Genomic DNA, 26,998 nt, shown 5'->3' with positions numbered 1-26,998 from the left:
TTTACTTCTAGCTGGGAAAGGGGGTCATTACATAGATGACACCTAAAATGGGCCTACAAGGAGAGGAATTTCTTGATTTATCCAGTTCAGAGTAACACACTAAACAAAAGCAACGGACAAAATCAGGAAACAACTAGAAGCAAGAGTTATATGCTATGAAATAAAAGTACTAAAGTGGATTAATATTCCTTAGTAGAGAAATCGAATGCCTGAAAAGGAGTTTATATGTATTTTATTCAGAAGACATGGAAGTCTTCTGAATAAGAAATTGATGTGACCAGAACTGTCTTTTAGGAAGATGAATTTCATGAAAGATGTCAAAATGTAAGAATCTGGAGGCAAAAAAATCAATTGGTAGGTTTTTATAACAATTAGATATATATTTGCTATAAATGACATTTTGCAGATATAATTGACTTAATAACTAATTGGGATGTGGCCATTAAGAGGAGTAAAGATTCAATGATTAATTTGAATATTTGACCCTGTAGGAGTCAAATTGATAAACTTTGGGAGAAAAATGATAGGTTATGATAGTTTTAGTGGTGAATTTGAAGTTCTGGCAGGATATGCAGCTGGAGATTTGAAGAAAGCAGTTGAAAATATGAGAAATTCAGTGAAGAAGAGAACACCTAGAGAAATCTCTGAATCATCTATATGGAAATGTTAATTGAAAATGAAGGCATATAGGTCTAAATACAGGAAAGCCCTCCAAATTTTTGAAGATAGAAATAATTCCTTCTCTATACCTTCTCTTCACTCATCTGAGTACTCTTTCTTTCTTTCTTTTTTTTTTTTAAGCTGAATACTCCTAATTCTTTAAAAAGATCTTAAGACTCTTTAGCATTCTGATTGCCCTCTAAATTCTCTCTATCTCATTGAAGACATTCCTAAAATGCTATACCTTTAACTTTAAATGCCACTAGATGGATAGTAGATAGAGCACCAGACTTGGAAAAAGGAAGATGAGTTTTCCTGAGTCTTCCTCAGATACTTATTAGCTGTTTGATTCTGGGCTAATCACTTAATCCTGTTTGCCTTAGTTTCCTTATCTGGAAAATGAGCTGGAGAAAGAAATGGTAACTACTCCAGTCTCTTTGCCAAAAAAAAAAATTCTAAATGGCATCATGAGGAGTTGGATATGACTGAGAATTTCTGACCCAAAACATAGCACTACATATTAAATGTAGTCTAAACTAGATAAAAAATGATGAGACTATCACATTCTTCATTCTGGACATTATACCTCTATATTTAATTCATCCTATGATTGAATTACAGATATTTTTTTGAGAGACTGCCATATTACAATGGTGACGAACAATGACCTTACTATTTACAAAATCTTCCAAACTTCAGAGGATTTTCCTTCTGGACATAGTTTCTTTTTTATATATATTTTTGAAGTTGATTTTTTTTTTGCAACTATAAGTGTGATTTATAAATAAGTTGCAGGACTTTACTGACTGAGGAAATTTTTACACAGAGTTCCCTCTAGTAATGAAATCACAGGTATGGACAAAAAGAATCTCATTAGATTTGTTCACAAATCTAACTTGCTGAGATAATTTTAGATCCTGACCCATCCAACATGTTAACTTTCCTTCCTCGATTTGTGGCATATGAAAATGTGACAATCATACAGTATAGATTTTCACTCAAGCCACTCATTAAAAACACAAATCCACCTATTTGTTCATCTAGCAGAGCTTTATGCCTCTCCATCATGTCCATAAGAAAAGCATGAAACTGTTCAAAGTGACAGATTCTGGTTTTGTGTCTTTTTCTTCCATGAAATCCACTTTATTGACCAGTTCTAAACTGGAGAATAGAGGTCAGGATTTCTGTTGAAAGGAAGATAAAGATAGAATAGTACTGGAAATAAGACATGTACACAGTAAATGTAATATGGGGCAATCTGTGGTAAAGCTAAAGGCTGATGCAGACAAAGTACCCTAATATACTTCCCAAAAGAAAAATCACTTTCACTGGAAGTAGGAGTGGACATGGATATGTACATCAAGGAAAATGTCATGGATGAGGTGACATCTAATATGGACCTTAAAAAGATAATGTTTTAATAGTTTGGGGGAAAGCACTTTGAGATTTAGAGATGGCATGAGCAAAAGTAAAAAGATGAAAAAAGGTAGAATGAGAGTGGTGGGTAAGAAATGGATAAGCTTAGGTAGAGTATAGCATATATGAAGAAACAGAGAGAGCTAGAAACTTTGCTTAGAGAGAGATTATGAAAATCACTCAGTAAGTAATGAAAAAGCATTTGAAGTGTTTATTATGCGTCAGGAAGTATTCAAAGTCTGAAACAATAAATAGTTTAAAACGTATTAGTAGGTACTGGCAAACTACAACAAAGGTGGGGATACTCCATTAATCATTTAAGATTTTATTTCAATCAGCCACTATGCTAGATTTTGAAGAAGGCAAAAATGAAACAATTTCTGACCTCAGAGAGATTACTTTTTCTCAAAGATATACATGCATACACAAACATATAGAGAATAGATAAATACACATAAGATAGTTAAACACAATGTATTTATGGAGAGAGGATAGTAGTAAAGAAAGGTTCACAAAGAAGTTGGATGAGTCTCAAAGGTAAGAGGGGAATTGCATTAGATGGAGGTAAGGAAGAAATGTATTCCTTCACACAAATGGCAGATAGAAAGTTATGTGAGGAACAGTGAGATTAGTTTATCTAAGCTATTGTATATAAGGAGAATAAAGTGTTTATGAGGCTGGAAAGACAGGTTGGGTCCAGGTTGCAGAGGACACTAAAAGACAAATTGATTAGGTTATACTTTATCCTAGAGGCAATAATCACTGAAATCTTTTGAGTGGGGGAGTTGACATGGTCTGATCTGTGCTTAAAAATAATCACTTTGTCAGTTATATGAGAAATGAATTGGAGAGAGGAGATGTATTGAGGTCAATTAGGAAACCATTGCAATAATCTAGATGAGAGGCAGTGAGGGCCTGTACTAAGATGGTGTTTATGTGAATGGAAATTTGGATTCAAGAAGAGTTGTAAAGATAAGGTTGATGAGACTTGTAACTGATTGAAGGTGTAAGGTGAGGCAGAGTATGGAATTAAGGGTAATATCAAGTTTGTAAACTTGTAAGACTAGAATGATGGTAACTTTGACAGATTTAGATTTCTGGTTTTGACATAATGAATTTGACACATCACTAGGGCAACCAGTTTAAAATGTCCAATAAACAGTTGGTGATATGAGGAGAGACAGTATGGCTGTGTATATATACATATGTATATATGTATATATCTGTGAATCATATGCATAGAGATTGATAATTAAATTCAGGTAGGCTAATGAATTCACAGAGACAATAAAGAGGGAAAAAAAGAGGAACCTAGATAGAATCTTGGGAAACATAAACAATTTAGGGAAGGGATAAGGATGGTGAACCAGGCAAAGGAGACTGAGTGCCTGATTATAATGAGGGTGATGGTGTTGATAATAATAAATGTTTTTTAAGCACTTACTATATTTCAGGCACTGTGCTAAGTGCTTTACAATTATCCTATCTGATCTTTACAATAATCATGGAAGGATTATTATTATCCCTATTTTATAGATGAAACAAACAAAAAAAAAGAGGTTAAATGATTTGCCTAAAGTCACACAATTAATCATCTGAGGCTAGATTTGAATTATGATCTTTCTGACTCCACATCCAGTGTTTTATCTATTTCATGAGCTAACTGCTTTACTACCTTGATAAATAATTGATTAGACAAATAGAGGAAGTTAGACAGAGAGTAGTGTCATGAAAATTCAGAGATGAGACAGTATCTAAGAGAAGAGGATGCTCAGAAATTTCAAATAGCTCAGGGAAATCAGGAAATATGAAGATTCAGAAAAGACCATCAGATTTGGCACCATTGGTAACTTTGAAGAATTAATGTCAGTTTTGGTTGAGGTAGGAAGACAAATTGTGAAAGGCTGACTGAAAGGAAAAGAAATACAGGGAGTAAGTATAGATAACTTTTTCAAGGTGCATGGCTTAGAAAATAGAGAGTGGATAATATGATTTGTAAGGATGATAGTCTCTTATTTAAAGGATAGGAAAGATAAGAGAATATTAGAAGGTAGCAAGGGAGAAAAAATGGAAGAGTTTTGAAGTAAGAATAATAGAGAGTTCTAATCAAATGATTTAAGTAGTCTCACTAAGAAAGAAGCAAGGTCTTTACCTGGTTGGGTTCCCAGGTAGGAGTAGCAGTGAAGGGATAGGTATAGCCGAGAATAAGGTGGGAGGCTTGAGTAGAGAAAAGAAGGTTCAGAATAACTTCTCTGGGAAGTAAGTTGGGAATTAGTTAGACAAAAATAAAAGGTTTGTCTTGCTGAAGTGAGATCCAGTTGATGTTCAATAAGATATATTTGTAGTATATATATTCTATGCTGTTTTGTGACTTCCACCACCTCTGTGAAGCACCAAATTGAGTAAGAATGGAATAGATGGAAGTTGGAGTATTTCAGGACTAGGATTTGAAAAAGGAAAAGATGAAGATATATTAAAAAATATAGGACAGTGTGGAATTAAATTGTTTAAATGTAGAATTAGTATTGGGGAAAGAGGAAAAATGAGTATATGGTGCAATTGAGTTGGAGTAGAGGATTAAGTAACAGGATATGAGGACATAGAAAAACTGGAAAGTTTGGATATATAAAGAAGCATCAATATGAAATTGAAGATCCTTACTGTAATAGACAATGGTCAATAAACATTTATTAAGGACCTGCTATGTGCTAGGCATCATAATTAGTGCTGGGGATACAAACATGAAACAATTCCTGCCCTTAAGGAGTTTATCATCTAATACAAAAGAAAGCTGAAAAGCAAGAGATTAAAGGAGGTATTTAAATTTATATGGGACATAGTGGGGAAATCATTCAGAAAAATCCCAGGGTGGTACACTTAAGTGAGACTTAGGGGAGATATCTGAGCTATGCTTTCTCCTCAAATGGCAGTTTGGAGTTCATGGTCCCACCCTCCAATCAGAGAGATTGGTATGGTACCAAGGTTGAAGAGATCTTACAGGATGGTGAAGCTATCCCAATAATGAACTTCCTGGGACATAATGGAGAAGTTAGAAAAAGTGTAGTGTGACTGTATGAGAAATGAGCCAGGCACAGAAGTGGGGTAGGTGAAGGAGAGAAAGATAATCAATTTAATGCTGAATTCCTGTAGAAAGAAGGGAGAATACCATGAGACTGTTAAATAATAAGCACTAGGGTCTGTCTAAGTTTAAAAAAAAAAGTAATTGATGAACTGCCAAGAAGGAGAGGTTGCTGAGTGATGGCAACAAAAAGAAAATCTGGAAGTGGTAGAAAGGAGCAAAGAATATTCCAACTTCCCTTCCAATATTAGTAAGTAGTTTAGGGATAGAGTGAGTATACAAATAATATTTCAGAACAATGGTGTCAAACATGTGGCCTGCAGGATGAGTGTGACCCACAATATTTCCAAGTGTGCCTGAACCAGATTAAAATGTAATTGGGAAATATTTAACAGCATAAATAAAATGCAAGAAACATAGATAATACATTACAAAAAACAGTATATTTGGGCCTGCAGGAATCATTATGTACAGATTAGTGGTCCCTGTTCCCATTTCAGCTTGTCACCAGTGCTTTAAAGAATGATCAGAATACAACATTTTTTGTTTAATGAGAGCAAGTAGAGGAAAGAAAGTATGAGAGAAAGGTCCAGAAGGAAAGGAAGTTTGTTTGTTATAGCATGGAAATTCTGAAGGATCCATTGGAAGGAGGGAATAGAGTTGGAGTGGTTCATAAGTGAGGTAGCGTTGAGTAGGATGGGGATGAGAGAATTGAAAAAGTGGGAATAATTATTCTTGAATAGCCAGTGATTAGGTAAAACAGAGATAGACTGATGAGTGGTCAGAGACTGCTAGCCTTAGAGTAATAATAATGGATGGTAAAAGAATTATAATGCTTAGTCTTCAAAGAGTGGTATTTGTAATAAAATGCCAGAGTACTTGGTCCTGGTTGCCCATCTTTCAAGATGCCTGAGTGGGGACAATAAAATGATAGCTATATATATATATATATATATATATATATATATATATATATATATATATATATATATATATATATATATATATATATATATGCATGTATGTATATGTATGTATATATGTAGGTATATTAATGTAAGTTCCTCATACTTGAGGTAAGTAAAGAACCAGCCCTTAGCACAGTACTAAAAACATAGTAAACCTTAACAAATGCTTAATAAATAAATTGATATAGGCTTAAATATTTTAAAAAATTGAGAAAAGCTTTAATTCAACTCAAATAAGCAAGCATTGTTTGAATACTTGTTATTTACCAAAAATTAAGGATGCTAGACAACATGAAAATAGTCACTGACCTTAAAGAATGTACATGGGAAGGTACATAGAGCTGGGGAATTATGAGGCTGAAGAATTGACACATAAGAGCTACAGAATGTAATGTAATTCTAGAAATAATAGGGAGCCAATAAAAAAAAAGTCTCTGAAGAGGGAATTGACATGGTTAGAACTTTGCTTTGGGAATATCAGATTGGCAGAGGATGAATCGGAGAGGGGAGAAACTTGAGGGAGAAGAATTAGAAGGCCACTATAGTAGTCTTCTCAAGAGAAGATGAAGGCATGAATTAGGGCTGCTTCTGGGTGAAGGAATAGGAAAAGGCCAATAAATGAAATATTGTTGATATTGGATAAGGATAATTTGACAGTTAAATGGATTTAGAAGGTGAAGGAGAATGGAGTCAAAGATGACTCTAAGGTTGTGAATCCATTTAACTGAAAATATGACAGCACCTTCAGCAAAGATTGGAATTTCAGAAAAGATCTGGGGTTTTTTTGTTTTTTCGAGTGGGATAATTATTGAATTTAGGAAGCCTTCATGGTATTGGATAGAGCCTCTGTGAAGGATTAATAGGAAAATGTAGACAAGAAGAACTAAAAGGGATATAATTTGTAGAGGGAGATCAAAATCAGTTAAAAGAGATCAAGAAGGTTTCTGTTGAGTATTATACATGTAAAACCTTTGTTTTCCTTTGCTTCAACAAAACCTGGAGTTCTGTTCCAAATTTTCTAAGGTCAAGAGGAATTGGATTTTAGATTTTGTCATATGCTTTTGCTACCTATACCACCCCAAATCCTTGTGGCCCAGTGTCATGCTGAGTGAAATATTGTTTTGTGGTTAGGGGTTATTGCTATCTCACAAATGTTAATGAAGATAAGTTTCTTTTGTTCATGATCCATACCTATATAATTAGAATACATAACAAGATAAGAATATGACCCAAAGTAAAATAACTACATTTTCTTGTAGAAAAAATTAGCAAATTCAGCTTACTTAGTAGCATAATGATATTCACTGTTCCCTTAGCTTTTCCTAGTCAATGAAAACATTCACTTTCATGCTCTTCAAAAGTTAACAATTCACTGGTGAAAGGATTAAAATGCCTATATTAATCCAAAGCATAATATCTGAAGAATTGTTTATGAAAATATGTTTATCAGGATATCTCAGAATCTACATTTGTCCTTATTACTTAAGTAAATACTTATTATTTAAGTAAGCTTAAGTTACTTGTCCAAGGTCAGAGATGATATGTCAGGGATGAGACTTGAACCTGTTTTTACCTGGTTACAAGGCAGACTCTATTTCCATTATGGAAAGCTGTCTCTAATTGCTTATTACTTACATAAACATTACATGCATTTCCATCATAGAGTTTGCTTCTTTAAACCATTTCACTACTGTGATCTCTGCCACTGTTTAATTGTCTACTATTTTAAGGTAGTTTATTTTCACCTTGAGACTTCTGTACCTTTCAAAAATCTGGGTCTCATAGATATTACTGGGAATCTCCTTCTAGAACTCATGTATATTAACATAAGTAAACTTTATTCTGGAATCCTTCCATATCCAAATAAAATCAAAACTTTATTCCTGGAGTCTCTTTATTTCTCAAAGTTAAAACCTAAAGATTTTGTAAGTTTTCAAGTGTCTCTTGTTTGGATATGATAGTCTTTTTTGTAACCTTTGGCTTAATGGACAATCTTTGTTGGAATGTTATGGTCAAATCAGACAAAATTTATCTTCTTTCTGTTCATCAAACACCATTTTCAGTAAATTAGCCTGGATGGAACAAAAAAAATGCTGGTGGCAATCAGAAAAATGACAAAATAATTATTTTAAATTGAATAATTAAAAGATTCTTCCTACTGAAATAGGACTTAAAATGTCTCACAACTTTCTCACAGTTTATTTCTTTTCATTTTGGCCACAGATAGTTTCCTAACCTAATCCAAAAGGTTCCTATTTTTCTGGGATTTTTAAAAAACTTCAACAAAACTACAATTGGGCTTCTAAAATTTACAGTATGTTATTTCCATTATAAGGAATATATTTCTGATTTTTACAATCTTTCTGAAAGTACTTTTTTTCTTTAAGAAAAGATGCAATTGTATGAAATCTAAAAAGAAAAAATGATACAATGAAAGCAACTGCATGTTCCTGTGATACTATTATAATAAGTGGAAATAGAGGTGGCTTTTGCCCTCTGATATAGCAACTAGGTGGCCACTCCATCTTAATAATAAAACCTCTAGAGAAAAGGACAAAAAATTCTCATTTAATTTTTTGTTGTTGTTTCTCCTTGGATGAAATCTTATCTTACCATAAGTCTTAGTTTAAACAGAAATGGTAAAATGAAATGATGTTGGATTTGCATTTCAAAGACCTGCAGTTAAAGTCTGGCTTTCCAAGTACCATTTATATATCATTAGGTGAGTCACGTAACTTCTTTGGTACTCAGTTTCCTCATAATAAAATACTAAACCTATGTGATCACTTTGGTCCCCTTCAGCTCTAAACTTACAATATATACCTAGGTTTCTCCTCCCATTCCAATACCAAACATATTTAATAGGAATAGGGTCTGATCCTGAGACTTCAATTGTATAGTGCATTGATATCAAACTCAAATAGAAAAAGGGGATTGGGAGGAAAGGCAATAATCATTCATAAGAGGCTGAATATTTACTTTAAAAACCACACATTATCATTATATTCTATTTTATTTGTATTTATTTTGTTAAATATTTCCCAATTACATTTTAATCTGGTTCAGGCCTTACACAGGCCTCAATACCTCTGGTTTAGAGAACACTTATTCCAAGAATTTAGGGAATTCCCTATGGCAATGCAAGTCAGCCCCTTGTCAGGTCTTAGACAGTTGCTTAGACCATGAAGAGATTAAGTTACTTGCCCAAGGTCAGAAAAGATATGTGTTAGGAATGAGACTTGAATCCATTTCTACCTGCTTCTAAAGCAGGCTCTCTTTCCATTATGGAAAAACTGTCTCTAATTGCTAACAGTCATCAATTACAACATCATCTGAAGCATCTATTAGATATTCTTTGTCTAAATTTCTATAAACTCTGCATAATTAAGGCTTTATATTCAATTCAAATGGTAACTTTGTGCTAAACACCATGGAAAATAAGTAAGAAGGAAAAGAAATTATCTCTTTTCAATGAGTATACATTTTCATTGGGGAAGCAAACCATCTGTGAATGAAATAACTGGAGGAAAATGAAAGGCTGCATGGGATCAAATGGATAAAGGGAATACTCATAGATACAGGAGGTTAGAAAAAGACATTGATGCTGTCTGGATGATATCTTGGAGGAAGGACATATTAAATGATAGGAAAATGCAGATTGGGAGTTGAGTAGAGATCTTTGGAGCATCTATTAGTGTTTGATTCTCCCAATTGACCCCAAAACTTTAAAATGTATAAATTAAACAAAAAAATCAACATTTCTGTAGATGCTTATTTATGGTAGAAGGGAAACATATTCATCATTAGCCATAAAAATAAATTAGGTAACATTATGATTTAGCTGCTATTTTACTGTTAAAGCCCTGAGCAAGGATAGATAGTATTCACCATCATTCACCTACCATTTTTCTATCTTTTTGATGAAATAATTAACACAATACATTTTCCTTCATTGAAATAGTGATCAATTAAAATATTGCCATTTAAAACTGCCCAATTAAAAGGTAATACAATTGTTCATTACTCAAAAAAAAATATTGTCTCCCAAAAAGAGAGACCAATTGTATTCTGTGCTATGCAGCAACAAATCACACACACACAGCGTAATCTAGTGGAAAGCAATAGACCGAGGGTTGGGGGGGGGGAGTGGGGAGAAGGATATCCTTTTAAAGAGTTCCACCTTCTTTCCATCTAAATTTATGTAAGTCTATGCAAATTCTACATCCTAACCCTGTTGCTAAAGCAAGGCACTGAACTAAGATGTGGAGGGGGTTGGAGGAAGAAGGAATGAGGGAGGAGTAGGAACAGGGAAAAATTTATAGGTAGGATTTGATACGGAGTGAAAATTTAGATTACATACCTAGTATGTTTTGTGCTCCCTTTCTTCCAAAGAGGAAATGACACTTTAGAATCCCTGGGATGCTGGAACCACATGCAAAAAAGGATGGGCAAATTTGTCATTCAGAATTTATGAAGGATGTTTTTCTTCTCACTGACTAAAAAGAACAAATCAAACACTAGGTTTCCAATTCTGAAAATTAGTAGACTCTGGAGAGCCAATTAAACATTATTCCCCTATCTCGACTCTGTTTTAACATCCTTCTTTATTGCACACTGTTACTTTCTCTCACAAGGTAGGTAGATGGTGTTATTAGGCTAATTTTGGGACAGTTATCATTATAATGTAATTTTTGCAATTATGTGGTAGACCAGGTGGCAAGACAGCATGGCTTTGCCTTGCCAAGGTGCAAAACAAATTCAGTGTTCAATCAACCTGAGAGAGAAAGGACAATTCTCATTTGCATAAACATGTAGCCACGGAAACGAGATGCACAGAGGTATAAGGGGAAAGAGACCTATTTTACATGATGTGCATAGAATATTTGACAGTTTAGATGGGAGGCGTCATTGATGTGGGTAGGAATGGTACGGTTGGTTGCCATGGATATGGTTTTCCCTACTGGCAGTGCAAAGATTGGCAGGGATGGATGCCGGGAAAAAAAAAAAAAAACGCCCAAGCCACTGCAACACTGTGGCAGCCTCATTCTTTTCTTTTGTTGAAAAGCTATGTATCCTTTCTGCACTAATGACAGCTCATCTCGTATGCAGTGTAATCTAGAAACACTGATATTTCTATAATAAATCATTTATGTATGATATACATATATATATATGTATTTATGCATTCCATGCACATATATATGTAGGGGTATGCATGTATATATTTGGAATAACATGTATGCAGATTAATAAAAGGCATTGAGATTTAGGAGAAAAATATTCATCCATTTACTTTTCTTTCAATGCAACATTGAAAGAATTAATTTGGGAAAATCCTTTAATGTGCAGTTACTCATTATATAGACTACACAGAATGAATAAATATTCTTAATTATCTTACAGTTCAAAAGCATATAATTGCACAATATGTGTCTGTGGGATAAGGCAAACAATAAAAGATTAGAAAGGAGAAATAGCTTTTTTTTTTTTTTTTTTTTTTTTTTTTACTAGAGGCCTAGTATCTGACTATATAACTTCAAGGTCTCTGAATTTCTGTACTCTACACAAGCAAACAGTGCTCACTGTAAAGGGCTTTTCAAAAAAACCAAAAACAAACCCCCAAACCCTCATAAGCTTTCAAAACATTATTCAGCACAGTAGAAACCAAAATAGGCCATTTGAACATTTCCTCAGAACAGCTGAAGGCATTTAATACTTAATTGTAAATGCTCACCCAGTGATTATCTTCTCTTTTGATACGGCTTGTTCAGAATCATGCATTCATTAGGTGCTGGAATTTTAAAACTTATATTTGGGCACACATTCAAGAATTGGGCAATTTCTGGACAAGGAGTAAGCAGTTCCATGTTGATAATAGCAATCTGATATGTACACTGGAGAAAGAAAGAACTCTGTTATCATCAATATGCAGAGCTTCATTAACCTGATAGATAAGTCCTTCTGACCTTGTGAACTTTCTTCTTGGCCCTTTTCAAACCTAAGACACATCTAGCAGCAAAAGATTTCTTAAATTACTAAGCCACAAGGACACTGGGAAATGCTTCAAATAAAAAGCAAGTGAGAGAAACAGTATATATTGTGAGATTTTTGTATCAGAATGAGTTTAGGAGCAAGAATTTTGAACTTCTTTACCTTAATCATCTTCTTTCCTATGCATGTAGCCAGAATTTACAGGATAATTATCAACCCATATATCTCTCCAAGTTTAAGATGTATCCCAGAGAGAGGAATAAAAGGAATTCTATTTGATTCAGAATCATCTGGTTTTTATGTTTGTTTGTTTTTAACCCATAGAAAAGAACTTTAATAATAATGAGAAGGAAAGGGGAAAAAATAAGGAAAATCTGTATGGAGGTAGATCTTCTAAGTTATTTGTGGGGTTTTTAAAAATTATTTCAATTTTCTTAAAAAGTAAATTTCAAAATTTACTCAGGTTACATACAGATGACATCGGTTATTGTTGAATCAGTTTCATAAGGAAAATTATATTTCTTATTTGCAATATTCCCTGTAGGATAAACTGGTCCAAAGCATTCTTTACTGCTCAGGTCAGGTGACCATTATGATATCTGTTCAATAACAGTGCAATCAGATTTTCTTTGTCAAGGAACTTTGATTGGCATCATTTGTCTTATGTTTATATTCATTAAGTTTTGATCACTTTATTTCTTGCTGAATTTCAAAAGCTTAGTACCTCCCTGTCCTTTCTTAAACATGTAGATGCCAGTTTCCTTTTGTCTTTATTTCCATAAACTGTTCATTCCAAGATCTATTGTGTGAGTCAAAGGAAAAAAATTGTGTATAATTTTAGTATACTTAATATTTTTACATGTTATCACCATGACATTGTAAATACTTTGAGAATAAGGGCTATTTCATTTTTGTATATTTTCTACAGTATCTAGCATAGTGCCTAGCATATAGTCACACTGGGATTAATTGATTTATTGATAAAAAGACTTAAAGTTGGACTGATTTATTGATTAAAAAAAATTTATAATTGAGACCATGGTTCAATGCTTTTCATCTTTAAGATGAGAAAACTTGGACCCTGAGAAATAAAATAATGTGTTCAAGTTAGTCACATAGTCACATAGCTTATATTGATACCCAGAATTTTAGATTTCAAATGTAATACTTCTTTCCATCACACTATCTGGTTCAGTCTTTATTTTGCCTATAAAACATGTGTTAGCAATATGGTATAAGGTGAAAAAATATTTAAATCTGTGCAAAATACAATAATCCAGGGGTCTAATTATACTAATATTCATATCACCATATAAATATTGTCAGTCTACATGTTTTTTCTTTATACTTTTTATCATTTTATTTTATTTTTCTTCTTTTCTTTTGCATCTTCTGTTCTTTTCCTGTTTTACTCATTCCTCTTGCTCTTGTTCATGTCTATTATTGTTTCTGGCACATATGAAAAGCCCTGTGGGTGAGGAGAAAGGTGGGTGACATAGGAATATGTTAACAATGGCCCAGACCACCTGGGGGTACTCTGAAGAATTTAGGATGCTTTTTTACTTTACATAAAATATTTAGTGATATAAGCAAATGATCTATAGTGATAAGCATGATTTAGATAATTGTGGGGAGAATAAATGCATTTTTTACATATAACAGATATGAATCAAAGCTTTTTTTAAAATCTGTTTCTAACTCAAAGACCTAAAATTACCACTGAACATTAAAAAATCTTGGTACTGTAGGAATAAGGGAAGAGTATGAATGTGATTATTTTATGAGCAAAGACCTGATTATTTCATGCTGTGAATATGATTCTTCAGTGGTCGGAAAGGGAATTCTGAATAGATCTACTTTCTTTGGGCAAGTGGGCACTTGCCTCAACCTCACTCATAAACTAAGAGAGCCACATATGCTCTCTCTGCCTTAAATGTTTTCATTTCAGATCAGGCTTGCAGCCTAATTCACATACTCAATTTCCAATATTAACATTCCCAATTTTTTTAGAACCTTCAGCATATATAGGCTCTTTTTTTGACCATGTTAGCTGGTTCATGGATTTATTATTTTAAGAACACAAGTTAAATGTATCTCCTTTTACTTTCTGTCACACCAACTTAAAAAGTAACAATATATTTTTAAACATTGAATCTCTTCTTTCCCCAAATATATCTGTTCTATGTTTTCTCAGAATCACTTAAAATACAGTCAAGCTGGCAGGAGAACACAACAGTGACCTGATTGCTTGTTGTAATCTATCTCAGAAAAACCCTGACTAGGAAAAAGGAAACCAGTTTTCTCTTAGGAGAACTGCTATGAACTAGAACATTTCAGTCCTTGCTTGTCTCAGTATTTTTCATCTGGAAAATCCTAACTTCTGGTCAGGGATGTTTTGAAACAGAGGAACTCCAGCTCTTTCCTCATGAGTTACTTTTAGCTCTCCCAAAGTCTTTCTGATACCTCTCCCTCCATGATTAGGACAAAAGTGTTGGGTTGCTGATATGATCCATACAAGTCACTAGCAGGGAGTGCTGTCAGTCAGCGCAAAGATTTATCAAGAATGGGGACACTTAGCTTGGAACCTACCAGGTAAGAATTAGAGAACTAGTAGCAGATTTCTTTTGCTAATGACACAGACAAGTTGGGAGTAGGCCTTCTCCTAAGTGGGAACTCAATTTTCCTGGCCTAACTGGTTCGTTATCTGTAACCCAGTTTTTATTTTAAACTTCCAAATGGCAAAGTGCATAACCTACTTATTATATGCCAAGTGCTATAGTGTTCTTAATATAGCTTGAATTCTACTACAATGGGGGTTTCTTTTCTTTTAAGCAAATTATACAGAGAGATTTGAACTGCATTAAATTTTCTCTCACAAATTCCTCTAATTCCTTCCTTTAGCTACCATAACTCCCTAACTCCCTTCCTCTATTATCAAAAAAAAAAAAAAAAAAAAAAAAAAAAATTTACCAATTTAGGCTATTTGCCCAGAGAAAATGGGACAAGACATTTCCAATATTGTAATTGTTGAGTGGTATTTCTTTATTGAGCATAAGAAAAGCACATTTCATCCAGTATTAGGCTCAAATTTTATTTTTTCTCCTCTTCAAAATGTCACTTTTTTTATTATGTCTTTGTTCCATGTCACCCATGATGACATCATACCATTTGCTGATATGAACTTCTCCTTATCCAGGCTACTTCAGATGATGATGTCCTTCATCACTCAAATAAAATCTGAACTCTGAGTCACCACTTCTAAACTGCTATTCATCAGGTTTTTTTTCATGTTGTCATGTAACCATGCTGTAGCTTCTTCTAACACTTATCTCTATCATTAATTTTACCTACTGATATAGCAGTGGTGGATGATATGATTTACAGCTTAATAAGATGACTGAAATATTAGATAAACTAGTAAATCAATTTTTATAATCATCAGCAGCCCAAAGTTTTGTAGGTAGACTTAATTTGCCTACTTACACTCCTTAGTATTTTTCTGATTTCATCTTAGGTTAACCCAATGGCATAAAACAATTCAGTAAACAATACTCTCATGCATAATACATAGCCAGTGAATTCAATTGTAGTGATTGAATAAATGTGTCCAGATTAGGATGGGGAAGGGGAACAGGTGTCAGGTGTTTTCCCAGGCACTTCTTTTCTTTGAAATTTCTTTCCTTTTTGATGACTTTTATGTCAAGGAATCAAATCTACCCTTGTGATCACTCATTTCATATTTCCTTCTCATTTTGAGACTATTTTGCTACTTGGAATACTAATGCTAAACTCTTTGTAGATTTCTTACTCAGTAGCATAAATGGCAGAATCTGGGGAGTGGAGGGGCTCTTGAGATCCAATCCCTTGGACAATTGTCTAAATTCTCAAGAACAAATTTTGAAAAGAACTAGATACTATTTATCTTGTAATTGTGAAGGAAGTAAATTGACTGTTGCTTTTCACAGAAGCACTCTTCTATTCCAATGAGTCAGTAATATGCCAAATAATATCTCCAAACTCTAGAAATATTAATATATTTCCTGTAACTGAGGAATTGATTCCAATCTCACCAGCAAGATCAGGGCTAATATTTCTAATGTAGTTTATAATTTTCACAGGAAAAGTGTTGAGCAGTATTGGCTGTTATTCATAATTTGACGTGACAATGGTAACTTGACACTTCTTTGCTAGAGACTTTGTAAGATCTGCTTTCATGACATTCTTCCAACTCTGAATCTCATCTTCTTATGATCCACCTGAATGGTGGGAATCTCAGCCCCTATATGGTGACAGTGATAGACAGTGGTATTCAAAAAGACAATGAGAAAGTACAATAGAATCTCCAAGTTTGCAGATAGGTGATACTTAACATTTCTGGGTTGTAAAATGCTAATCTGAGGTGTGTGAACTCCAAGAAAATCCCAGGAGACTGAGTGATCAGTATGAAAAATGAGGATTAAGGTATACTGTGGGTAAGTAAAGCCTTTAAAGAAAAAAAGTCCATATTATTCTTAGAAGATGAGGTGCTAAAAATTCTTAGAAGATGAGGTTATAGCCATCATTTAGTTATAACTGAGAAAAAGTGAAGAAGTAATGGATATTGTGCTTGGAAGAAATCAGCCTCTTTATTATTGTAGCACAATGAGCCAAAGTATGGTTTGTTCAACAACATGTGGCAATATCAGGTGGGGAATCAGAAAGACATCTTCCTCTGTCAAAATCTGACCTCAGACACTTACTAGATGTATGTATGACCCTAGGCAAGTCATTTAATCCTATTTGTCTTAATTTCCTTATCTGTAAAATTAGAGAGAGAATAGCAAACTACTCCAGTATCTTTGCCAAGAAAACCTCAAATAGGGTCATGAAGAGCCATTGCAACTAAAAATCACTGAACACATGGACAAACACATGGGTAGGTATTGGAAATGAATGAAAATACATATGAAATCAGAAGGAGTTATCCCTGGGATATTTCTTTTACCTTGTTTGTACACATCTGTTTACATTAGATTATAAACTCTCTGAGAATATGAACTATTTTTTGCTTTTCATTATATCCCTAACAGCTAGAATGGTATCTGGGACATGCTTAATAAATACTTGTTAAAATACCTTTTGCCTGCCAGATTGGCTGAAATGGAGTACCTCAAAATCTTGAGGGGGCAGAGAGAGCAGACAAGGAAATTTAGGATTCAAATTTATAATAATATTCAGAATTCATAAAATCTTACTAAATATATTGGAATAAAAAGTTTTTTTTTTCATACAAAATTTTGGAATAACAAAAATGAGTGCCTCTTAAAACTCAAAAATGTTTTTGAAACACATCACTAAACAAGTAATATTGGTCATATAGTATATACAGAGTAGTGTTCTGCTGGATGCTATAGGGGATTTGGAAGAAGACATAGTCTCTATCCTCAAAGAGCTTATCATCTAATTGGGAGGCTAGACTTATAAGAATGAAACTGTACTGAACAATATAAGACAGTATATAATTAAGTGCTAAATTATGTGGTATGAACTCTAAGCATATTATTTTGCACAGCAGGTATTAATTATGGAACTCATTACCCCATGAGGTGATAGAGTCTGAAAAATATGAATCACTTCAAGATTGGTTTAGATAAATTCATGTATGACAGATTCATAATCAGCTATTTCAGGAAGCTAAGTAAGTTTAGAATACATCTCTAACTTTTTGAGGTTAATGTCAGAAAAGGCAATCGGATCTTCTATAATTTGTCCTTAGCTGTTACTGTCAGAGGCAGAACATTGTGTTGGATAGACAAAAGTGTCTGACCTAGAAGATCATTCATTATATGTTTATGGATTCAAGCATCCACTAATATATTAGCCTTTAAAATTAATAATAAAAAGGAGGAATAACTCTAAAAATAATATTCTTCATAATATATGTAGGATTAAATGAAGGCTATATCAGAAGTGTGGCTTTGGAAATTTCATGTGCTTAGGCCAATAAGATGCACAGTAAATGACAGACATTCTTGAATTTGGGAGCTTCAGGACTGATTGTAAATAACATTAATTAAAAATTATCAAGTTACATACAAGGTACCAATTCTACAGAGAGCTCTGGGTCTGGGCTCCTGATGTCCTTTTCATACTAAATTATATTGTGTAAGGAATTTGTTCTGACAAAGACAAGTTAAAACTCATTTATAATACTCCCTTTGCCTCTACTACATAACGTTTCACAAAAATTAGTAATGAGACTGTCAGAATTTTACCTGGGATAATAGGCATGAATCCTTTAATAGCCAATGTGATGAAATTCTTCTTTTTCTGTTAGAATATTTCTTTCTGAAAGAGCTTTTTCAGTATTTAGTTGGCCTATAGCCATAGGGAAATAAAAGGTGTTTGTAAGCAGGACATCAATTAGGATTCCAATTGTAAATTTATGTAAATTGTTCTTAATTATTCCACATTGTCCCCCAATATAGAGTGCATTTTTTGCTTGAAAGCCCAATGATATGACTGCTAGATACATACAGAAAGAAAAGGTATTCTGATCAACTTCACATCCAGAAAAGTTGTTTCCCACAAAATATCAGCTCTTTGTCTAGGCAATAGATTGGTTGTTAAGGGCTTCATGACTTATTCCATAAGTTTTGAATAAAGCTTTTATGTTTGTTTCTCTAAACACAATTCTTTATCACATAAAATCTCCAAATGATGCTATTGTTCAATTATGGAGAATGGATATTTAGCCTTTGCACTTGCTTCTTTGTCCAAACTCCAATAGCCTTTTATAGAAAATGATATGAAAATATATGAGAATATCTATTTTTATGCATTGTGACACTGAGTATAAATGAGACACACCTAGACTTGGTCAGAATTTAGAATGGGTGCCATTATTTAGAGAATGACCACTTCTTTATCTCCCCCCCATAAGGCAGGATGCCAAGCAGCTTCAGATATTCCTGAGGAGGTGGTGAGGCACTTTTTAATGAAGCCTGAAACATATTTTGCATACTTTTACCCAGCAGCCTAGCTATGCTTCAAAGTTTCAATGTTTTGATTGATCTCACTGATCTTGTTTGGAAAATCTTCTGTAGTTGGTTGGAGGCTGATCCCACAAGAAAGCAATAAACTTCTGGATTGAATAAGTGTCTAATATGTGGAGGCTCACACTTTTTTTGTGGTGTTAATTTTTTTCCATTCTATTTGTACACTTTCATGACCATGACTTTCTCCTTGTCAGACCACTCATTAACTATAGCCCACAGCAGTTAATTTCCCTGACTCTCCCTCCCACTACTTCACTTTATTTGTTTAGCTGACAGGCTTTTGAAGCAAGCAGGCTAAAGCCTGTAAGGATTCCTGGATTTTTTTTTTTTTCTATATTCTTGTTATTATTAGGAATATGGACAAGGTGCTAGTATGTGTATTCCAGCTGAAAATTGTGCCAGAGTTTCTATCTCTTGGGAAGGAATCAAATTGCTTCATAATCGTTACGGACCCAATTCTGTACTCTTTCGTAGACAAAAATCTTGTTAGTGCCAAGGGGAGTTCTGCCTGCATTTAAGGTTATAAGATCAAGTAGTATAGGTATTTATAGCAATCTCACTCTCCCCAGAAAAATAAGCTAAATAAGATATGTATAAAAATCATTATATGAGCAAGAGATGATATTTTTTTTTTCCTTCAGAACAAGTCTTCCTAAGACAGATTGATAAAAAGCCCTGCCAACAAAAGAGCACATGAAAATGAATGCTTACTATTGTTTTAACAATCTATTATCTCTTTCTACCTTTTATAATCTTTTTTAATTATTAGGACATAATTACAGATATAAAGGACTGGATCTTTTTTCCTTTTATCACTGGCCTAGAAGATATTTGTTGGCCCTTTTCTACTTTTAATCCTACATGTAATAAATATTGTTAAATCTTGAAAAATCCAGCCCAATTTAAATAATACTATTGTTTGACAGCCAAAGTGAGTTTTTTTTAACTAATAAACCTGATTGTACTTCTGCAGTTACATTTATTTTTACAGTCAAATATACCAGAATTGCCATTTAGTTCCCTGAAGCATCAAAGCTGTTCCCACATTATAGCATTAAAAATAGTAAAATGAGAGTGAGGTTATAGAGAGATGTCGGTTTAGTAGGGCAGAAAGAGCTTTGATGGTGGCTATTGTAATGTTACCATTGGTGATAAGTTCTTATAGAATAAGTCATTTAGGCATGAATCCAGTGAGCGGTGGAAGGCCTCCTAAGGAAAGAAATGTGAGGAGGATGATAATTGTTGTTGGAAGAGTAAAAAACCCAGTATAAAATCTGGGTTCTAGTCTTGCCTCTTTCATTAACTAGTTATTTTACCTCAAAATCATCATTTGACCTCTTTGGGCCACAAATTCCTTCTCACTAGAACAAGGGAGTTTAACTATACATGATTTACAAAGTCACTTCCAGATCTAACATAATACTTCTAAAATCTTTATTGCTAAAGGTTTTAGTCTTTACCAAATCCACAAAACAAAAACCCCACAACAAAGTCAAATCCATAAAACAAAAAAGTTTGTTTTGATAAGTTTTAAGCATCATCATCCCAGCAAACTATGACTAATTACAATTTTACTTTATGGTTACTATTATAATTTTAATTAAGAATTCTTGTTTTAATTTGTTATGTCGATGTTATGGCATCTTTTATGTTTAGCATTTTTTGTGTGAGTAGGGATAAAAAATACTTCCCCATTCATGATTAATAATGTGCATTGAACATCTTTCCCTTTTTTAGAAAAATCCTAGACCCAACTTAAACTTAAGCCTTAAAAAACTTTCTGTAATTTGTCACAGTCTGCTGAGATGATGATGCTTAAAACTTATCAAAACAAACTTTTTGCAGGATTATGGATTAGGTATTTTTCATTTCACTTTGGTTCTATGCTGTTCAAAAAAACAAAACTTCCAATATATGTTTGTTAGTAATATGAGCTAGGCTTGGATCAATTTTCTTGTTAGTGGTCATATTTAATGAAGAAACTCCCTTTTCCTGCTAATCAGCTTTACTCAATGGACCCAGAGCTACAGGATCTTCCAAATTCACAAGGTCACTTCCCACCCTGGCTTGTCCACCATATTGAAGCTCACTTAACTATTAGAAAAAGGAGGCACAAAGTGGGAAAGTATCTATGAGGCCAGTTACAAGCTTATTTGAGTCAAATACTTCCTGTAAAAATGGTGGCAAATGTGGGAAGGGGAAAGGGTGGGGGGGAGTGGAGAATAGCATATTTTACCTTCCTTCCTCTCTTCCTCATGGGGAGTCTAAAGACAAAATTCACTGTTTGCTAGTGAGACAGGGGAGTAAAAACAAAGTGACCCAGCAAGAACTTTTCTTTTAGCCGATGCAACACCCTGTCCTTTTGTCATTGCCATGGGATGAGGAGGGGTCCAACATGAAACTCTGGATTTGCCATAAAATTCCAAATCCTTTCAGAACTGATGGGTCTCTATGCAGGTGAAAGTAGGTCTCAAAATTCCAGTGTTATTGACTGGAACCAAAGGGTTACTCTGAATATGTTCCATGGAATACCTCCTAAAGGCCAACTCACTTTCTACCATATGAACCCTATCAAGGGTCTCCACAATACTGTACCCAAGTGTTCTAACTTACTGAAAATTGTAGTTCATAATTTCAACATTTAAAAGGTCCTTGTGGGACATTGTTTTTCTTGCTTTCTAAATGTGCCTTTCACAAAACTTTTTTTATTAAAAATGTTAGTTCATGAGTCTAAGTAGAAACTTGAACTCCATGAAACTCCACGAAACTCCATGAAACAAGCAGTGATTCTGCAGCACTGATAGCATTCATTATCTCTCAGTATACATATAGGCACATGCATTCTCTGTGTGTGTGTGTGTGTGTGTGTGTGTGTATCTGTATATGTGTATGTGTACATACTTCCTACTTTATTTGATTTCTGTTCTTAAGATATATATATATATATATGTATATGTATATATATATATATGTGACAGCATGAATCCAAATATATGAAGGTAAATTCTATTTTTTTTTTAATCACAATGTCTTTTCTTTAAATGTCTATGTTTTGATTTATGGATCTCTGGACTGACTAGTAAAAGTAAACACATTAATGGAGGCTTACTGAGCCTATTGTTTGGAAAAGATTCTGACCTACAAAGTACTATGAGTAAGAAATCTTTATACAAAAGATGTTGTTCATATATTGAGAAAACTATAGACCTATTAATTTTCAGTTTGTGTTAAACTAGATTGTTTCTGTAGTCCCTTCCAGAACTCTAAAGGTCCATGATTCTGTAAAAATAATAAGAATACTAAGAGTAATTTGCATTTATATAATGTTCCAAGATTTACTCTATGACATTAGTGGATCAGATGTATCAAAACCTATGGCAATTCATTTAATGGACTAAATTTCATGGTCAAGTTTTAATTTGGCAGATTTTGCAATGCAGAATTGGAGAAGAAAATGGCAAATCACTTAAGTTTTTTTTTGCCAGAAAATCCCATGTGGGTCACAAAGAGTTAAAAATGATTGAATAATTTAACAATAAGTATTAAGGAAGCAGCTTAGTAAAGTAGAAAAAAGGCAAAAGATGAGTTCAAATCTTGCTTATTGCTTTGTGGCCAATATGACTTTGGAAAAGTTATTTAATCTCCTTGGCCCTCAATTTCTTTGACCACAGAATAAAGATACTGAACAAAATGAACACTGAGACTTCTTCCATCCAAAGATGCATAATGCTAGATATGGTTTTTGTCTGCTTAAGGAGACCGATCATTACCTGACAGTTACTCTGGGAGTTATATAGATTCTTGTACTTCTCCATTGTGTAACCTGAAAGTCCCATTTATTAGAAGAAGGGTAGATATTAAAGCCTATGAAGATAAAGGTTAGCTCATCTCAAATGTCAAGTCTTCCATGAAGCCTTCTCAGATTTTCTATCTATAATCATCAACCCTCTAAGTATTTTAGCATTTTCTTTCTTTCTTTTTTTTTTTTTTTTTTTTGATAATCTTCTCATATCTCCCTCTTTATTACAGTTATCTTGGTTCACTTCCTTTAATCCAGTTAGAATATATAGCTTCATGAAGGCAGAGGCCATACTTTATCTAAACTAGATTTCCCCTTCGTTTCCAGCCTTCTGGACACAACAAATATTTAATAAATGTTTCTCAAATTGAATTGAATTGAGACAAGTCTTTTCCTTTACCTTCTAGGTAAGAGAAGTTGTATATAGGAGAGAGGAGCATGTACCTATGTGTTAGGAAGGTGGGGAAAGGAAGAGAAGAGAAAGACTCCAGAGCATAAAATTAGATGGATGGACAATATCTTTGTCAGAACTGTGAGTTTTTCCAAAAACCTCTTAATGTCTAAGGAAGTATTCAGTAGCCTTGCTTATGTATTAGGAAAGTAAATAACCTCTCAAACAAGAGATTAAAGTGGAAACTCTTGTTACTTAGTTGGATTATAGTTGTTTTTATATTACTAATGACAATTTTGATGGATTTTTTTGGTGAACAATGCATTATCTGCATACATACTGTAATGGTAAAAGCAATGGTCTAGGAATCAGTAGACCCAACCAGTCCCAGCTCTATGCCTGAACTTGAATCATTTTGTGCTTTAGTTTTCTTTGTTGTGTAAAGGCATGGTGGGACTAGATCATTTGTAAAATCCTTTCCAGTTCTATGATTCTAAAATGTTTACATGCTTATAGTAAAGCCTTCTCTGTTTCTGGTTGGGATCAAAGAACATTCACCAGATATGGTTTCTATCATCCTGGGCACCTGTCACTGGTTTTATATTAAATTTGTCCTCATACTCTAGCTCTGTTAATTAAAATTCTGCCTTTCATTTTTGGTTGTCTACTTCAGTGATGCTCAGAATTCAACTAGATCTTTCAGTGACAAACAAATTACCCATTCGATAACTAGGTCCTGGATCTTTATAATTATATATATCTTTGTAACTTATATATCTATATATTATATATTATATAAATGGTAATATTCAAACTTTTTTCTTTTCCTGGTACCATAATTCCAGATCTATCCATATTGCTCCCCTCCAAAAATTGTCTACAACTCTGTATTTTTCATGTATGTACCTTTGCACATTGTCTTTTCCTTTAGAATGTAAACTCCTTGAGATTAAATACAGAATTTTACCCTTTTTTATATCTCTAATACCTGAAATATAGAGGGTATTTAATAAATACTGGTGCCTGATTGACAATAACAAATAGCTCCCATTATATAGCATCTTTATAGATGAAGAAACCAAAGTTGAGAAAAAATTGACTTTCACACAGCCAGGATATGTGTGATGAATAGAGGGTATGTGTAAAACCATCTTCAGAAGTATGAAGGGATTTGAATTTTTCTGGTAGGAGCATCCATGCCAATAAAATTATGGATCTTGAAGTTAAAGAAAGCAATGACAATGATAATCCAATCTGTCCAATTTTCCTCTAATCCAAGTTTCCATCCACTGTTTCATGACTCCCACTGATTAGTAATTACTAATTCCCTTTTGTAACTGAGTCATTTATACTGATATTTCTTTTGCTTTTGCTTTTGTTGAAGATATAACCAAACTTAAATTGGGAGAATCTTATTGAAATGGATTAGGAAGCCAGACATCCTATTCTTTTTTTCATTTTTTAATTAGCAAAAGTCTGTGTTCTTTCCCTATCACCCCTCCATTGAAAAAGAAATTAAAAAAAAAAAAAGGCAAAACCCACAGCTCTTGTAAGAAAAATACATAGTCAGCAACATAAATTCCCGTAATGGCAATGTCCACACAATGTACATTCCATTTTGAATCTTAAATCCATGATCTCTTTATCATGAAGTAAGTAATTTGCTTCATAATAAATTCTCTGAAATCATCTGACCCATCCCTTTCTAAGCAACAATTGAGAGAATCTTGTTACTTCCAAAAAGAAAATCAATCTGGGATCTCAGGAGAGTTTTGAAACTGAAAAGAAAAAAAAAAAAAAAAAGACCCACAACAAATTCTGATAAGTTTTTAAAATCAGGAAATACAATTAAAGGGTAAGAGCAAGTCAATTTTTTTTGCAAAGGAAAATGCTGTTCCAAGATCTTTCTAATCACATTTTGATCATAGGTAGAGAAAGGAGACATTAATGCTTTTAGTAGGGAAAGTTGGAGGCATGTGAATAGATCACTACAGTGATGGAACCACCCACATAAGCTCCTGGTTTGTTTCTGAGATAATTATCTGACATTCAACTATGACCAAAACATGACTCAGTCTGATTTATCAGTATTGTGTACACACAACAACAATGTCAGAGTTGAGCACAGGCATTCTGCAGTGATAAGCACAAGCCATGGAATTTACATTTTATGATCAAGAGTATAAAAGGAAGCCTCACTCTTTGGTCAAGTAGAATGAGGCCTGGCAAATTACCAGAATCTAAATTTAATAAAATTTTATTAGTCACCCTCCAAGGTGCCATTTCAGGATTATGTTGAGATCAAAAGTCTGATTGAAATGTGTCAAACCAATTGCAAGATGCCAGATGGTTTGTCAGTTAAGATGCAACTACTTACTTGTCAGTACAATTGTGCTTGAAAAGAAAACAATTTTAAAGGGATTTTATAAGTCAACAATTTTGTATTCTCTTGAATCTTTACTTCTGTTTATGGTAGAATGAAAATTCCACTGATTTTTTTGAAGGTTATGACTATATTACAATAGAACTTTTTATCCTCTTCTCTTATGCTCCATAGTTCCTTGAAGCAGATGGATCCCTGAAATACATGGTTGCCTGGATGGACCACATAGCTTTGCTGATTTCCTTTTAATGAGCTGAGCCTTTAGGCATTTGATGAGCATTCTTCTTCAACTTTCTAGCTTTTCTTCTTTTTCCTCAGCCTGTAATAGTTATATCTCTGTTTTCTCTTTTAAAGACACAGTTCAACCTTGTGGCTTAGGTATATAATGTGTTATTAAATCAATCTATCATTTTCAATATAATGTCAATAGGGCAAAGGAAATCATAATCTTGTCAACTTTGGAGGAATTTTAGTGTTAATGAAACACTTTAGTGTTAATGAGACAATAACGACAAAAATTCCTATCAGTGGGGTCAATGAAGACTCAGGAAAAAGTTTGGGTACATTGCAGTCTATTTGTATAGTCTCCAAAAGCTCAGCCATCAAGATGAGACCCTGGTTCAGAAAGAAATGGCCAACCATTCTAGCATTTTTGTTGAGAAAATCCCAAATGAGGTCACAGAGTTGGACAACTGAAATGACTGAACAACAAAATGAGGAATTGGAATAGTACTTAAATAAAGAAGATATACATAAATAATAATTCTAAACAGAGTGCCATTAGAATAATATAAGAAAAAAAAATATATATATATATATAAATTTAGATAAAGGAAAAATCAACCCTAGCTCAACTGAGCAAACAATTAGGGAAACTGAAGCTAGAAAACACTTTACACAGAATTTAGGTCAAACTCTTCATTTTGCAACATGAAAAACTGAGGCTTAAAGGAATGAGGTCCCTCAAATATTAAGTAGCAAGCCCTGGACTCAAAGTCAAGTTTTCTGAATTCAAGTCTATCACTCTACCCAATAATCAAGGAAGGTTCTATAACCTATGAATTGCCTGCCATTTGAATTGGATCATCTAGAGGATGAGGACCAGAATTAGGTAATGAAGAATTCCACACAGAGTGAACAAAGATCACACAGACAGTCAAGTATAAATGATCTTAAAAATCAATCAAGAAGTATTTATTAAACATCTACTGTATGCCAGATACTATACTAGACATGGGGATTCAAATACAAAGAATGAAATAATCCTTAGTCTC

The 26,998-nt window shown here is 33.6% G+C and overlaps 1 long non-coding RNA gene across 1 annotated transcript in view; it reads right to left on the bottom strand.

The window, feature by feature from the left end:
• LOC141550968 (uncharacterized) overlaps window positions 1-10,998 on the bottom strand; it is a 31,199-nt gene extending 20,201 nt beyond the window's left edge. Inside the window, exon 1 of the long non-coding RNA XR_012484755.1 lies at window positions 10,484-10,998. This is a non-coding gene — a long non-coding RNA (uncharacterized LOC141550968). The remainder of the gene's footprint in view (window positions 1-10,483) is intronic.
• Window positions 10,999-26,998: the final 16,000 nt, after the last annotated feature.

This window comes from Sminthopsis crassicaudata, chromosome 1 (assembly GCF_048593235.1).
Source record: "Sminthopsis crassicaudata isolate SCR6 chromosome 1, ASM4859323v1, whole genome shotgun sequence".
NCBI classification, from domain to species: Eukaryota; Metazoa; Chordata; class Mammalia; order Dasyuromorphia; family Dasyuridae; genus Sminthopsis; species Sminthopsis crassicaudata.
This window is presented reverse-complemented; position numbering and strand designations above follow the sequence as displayed.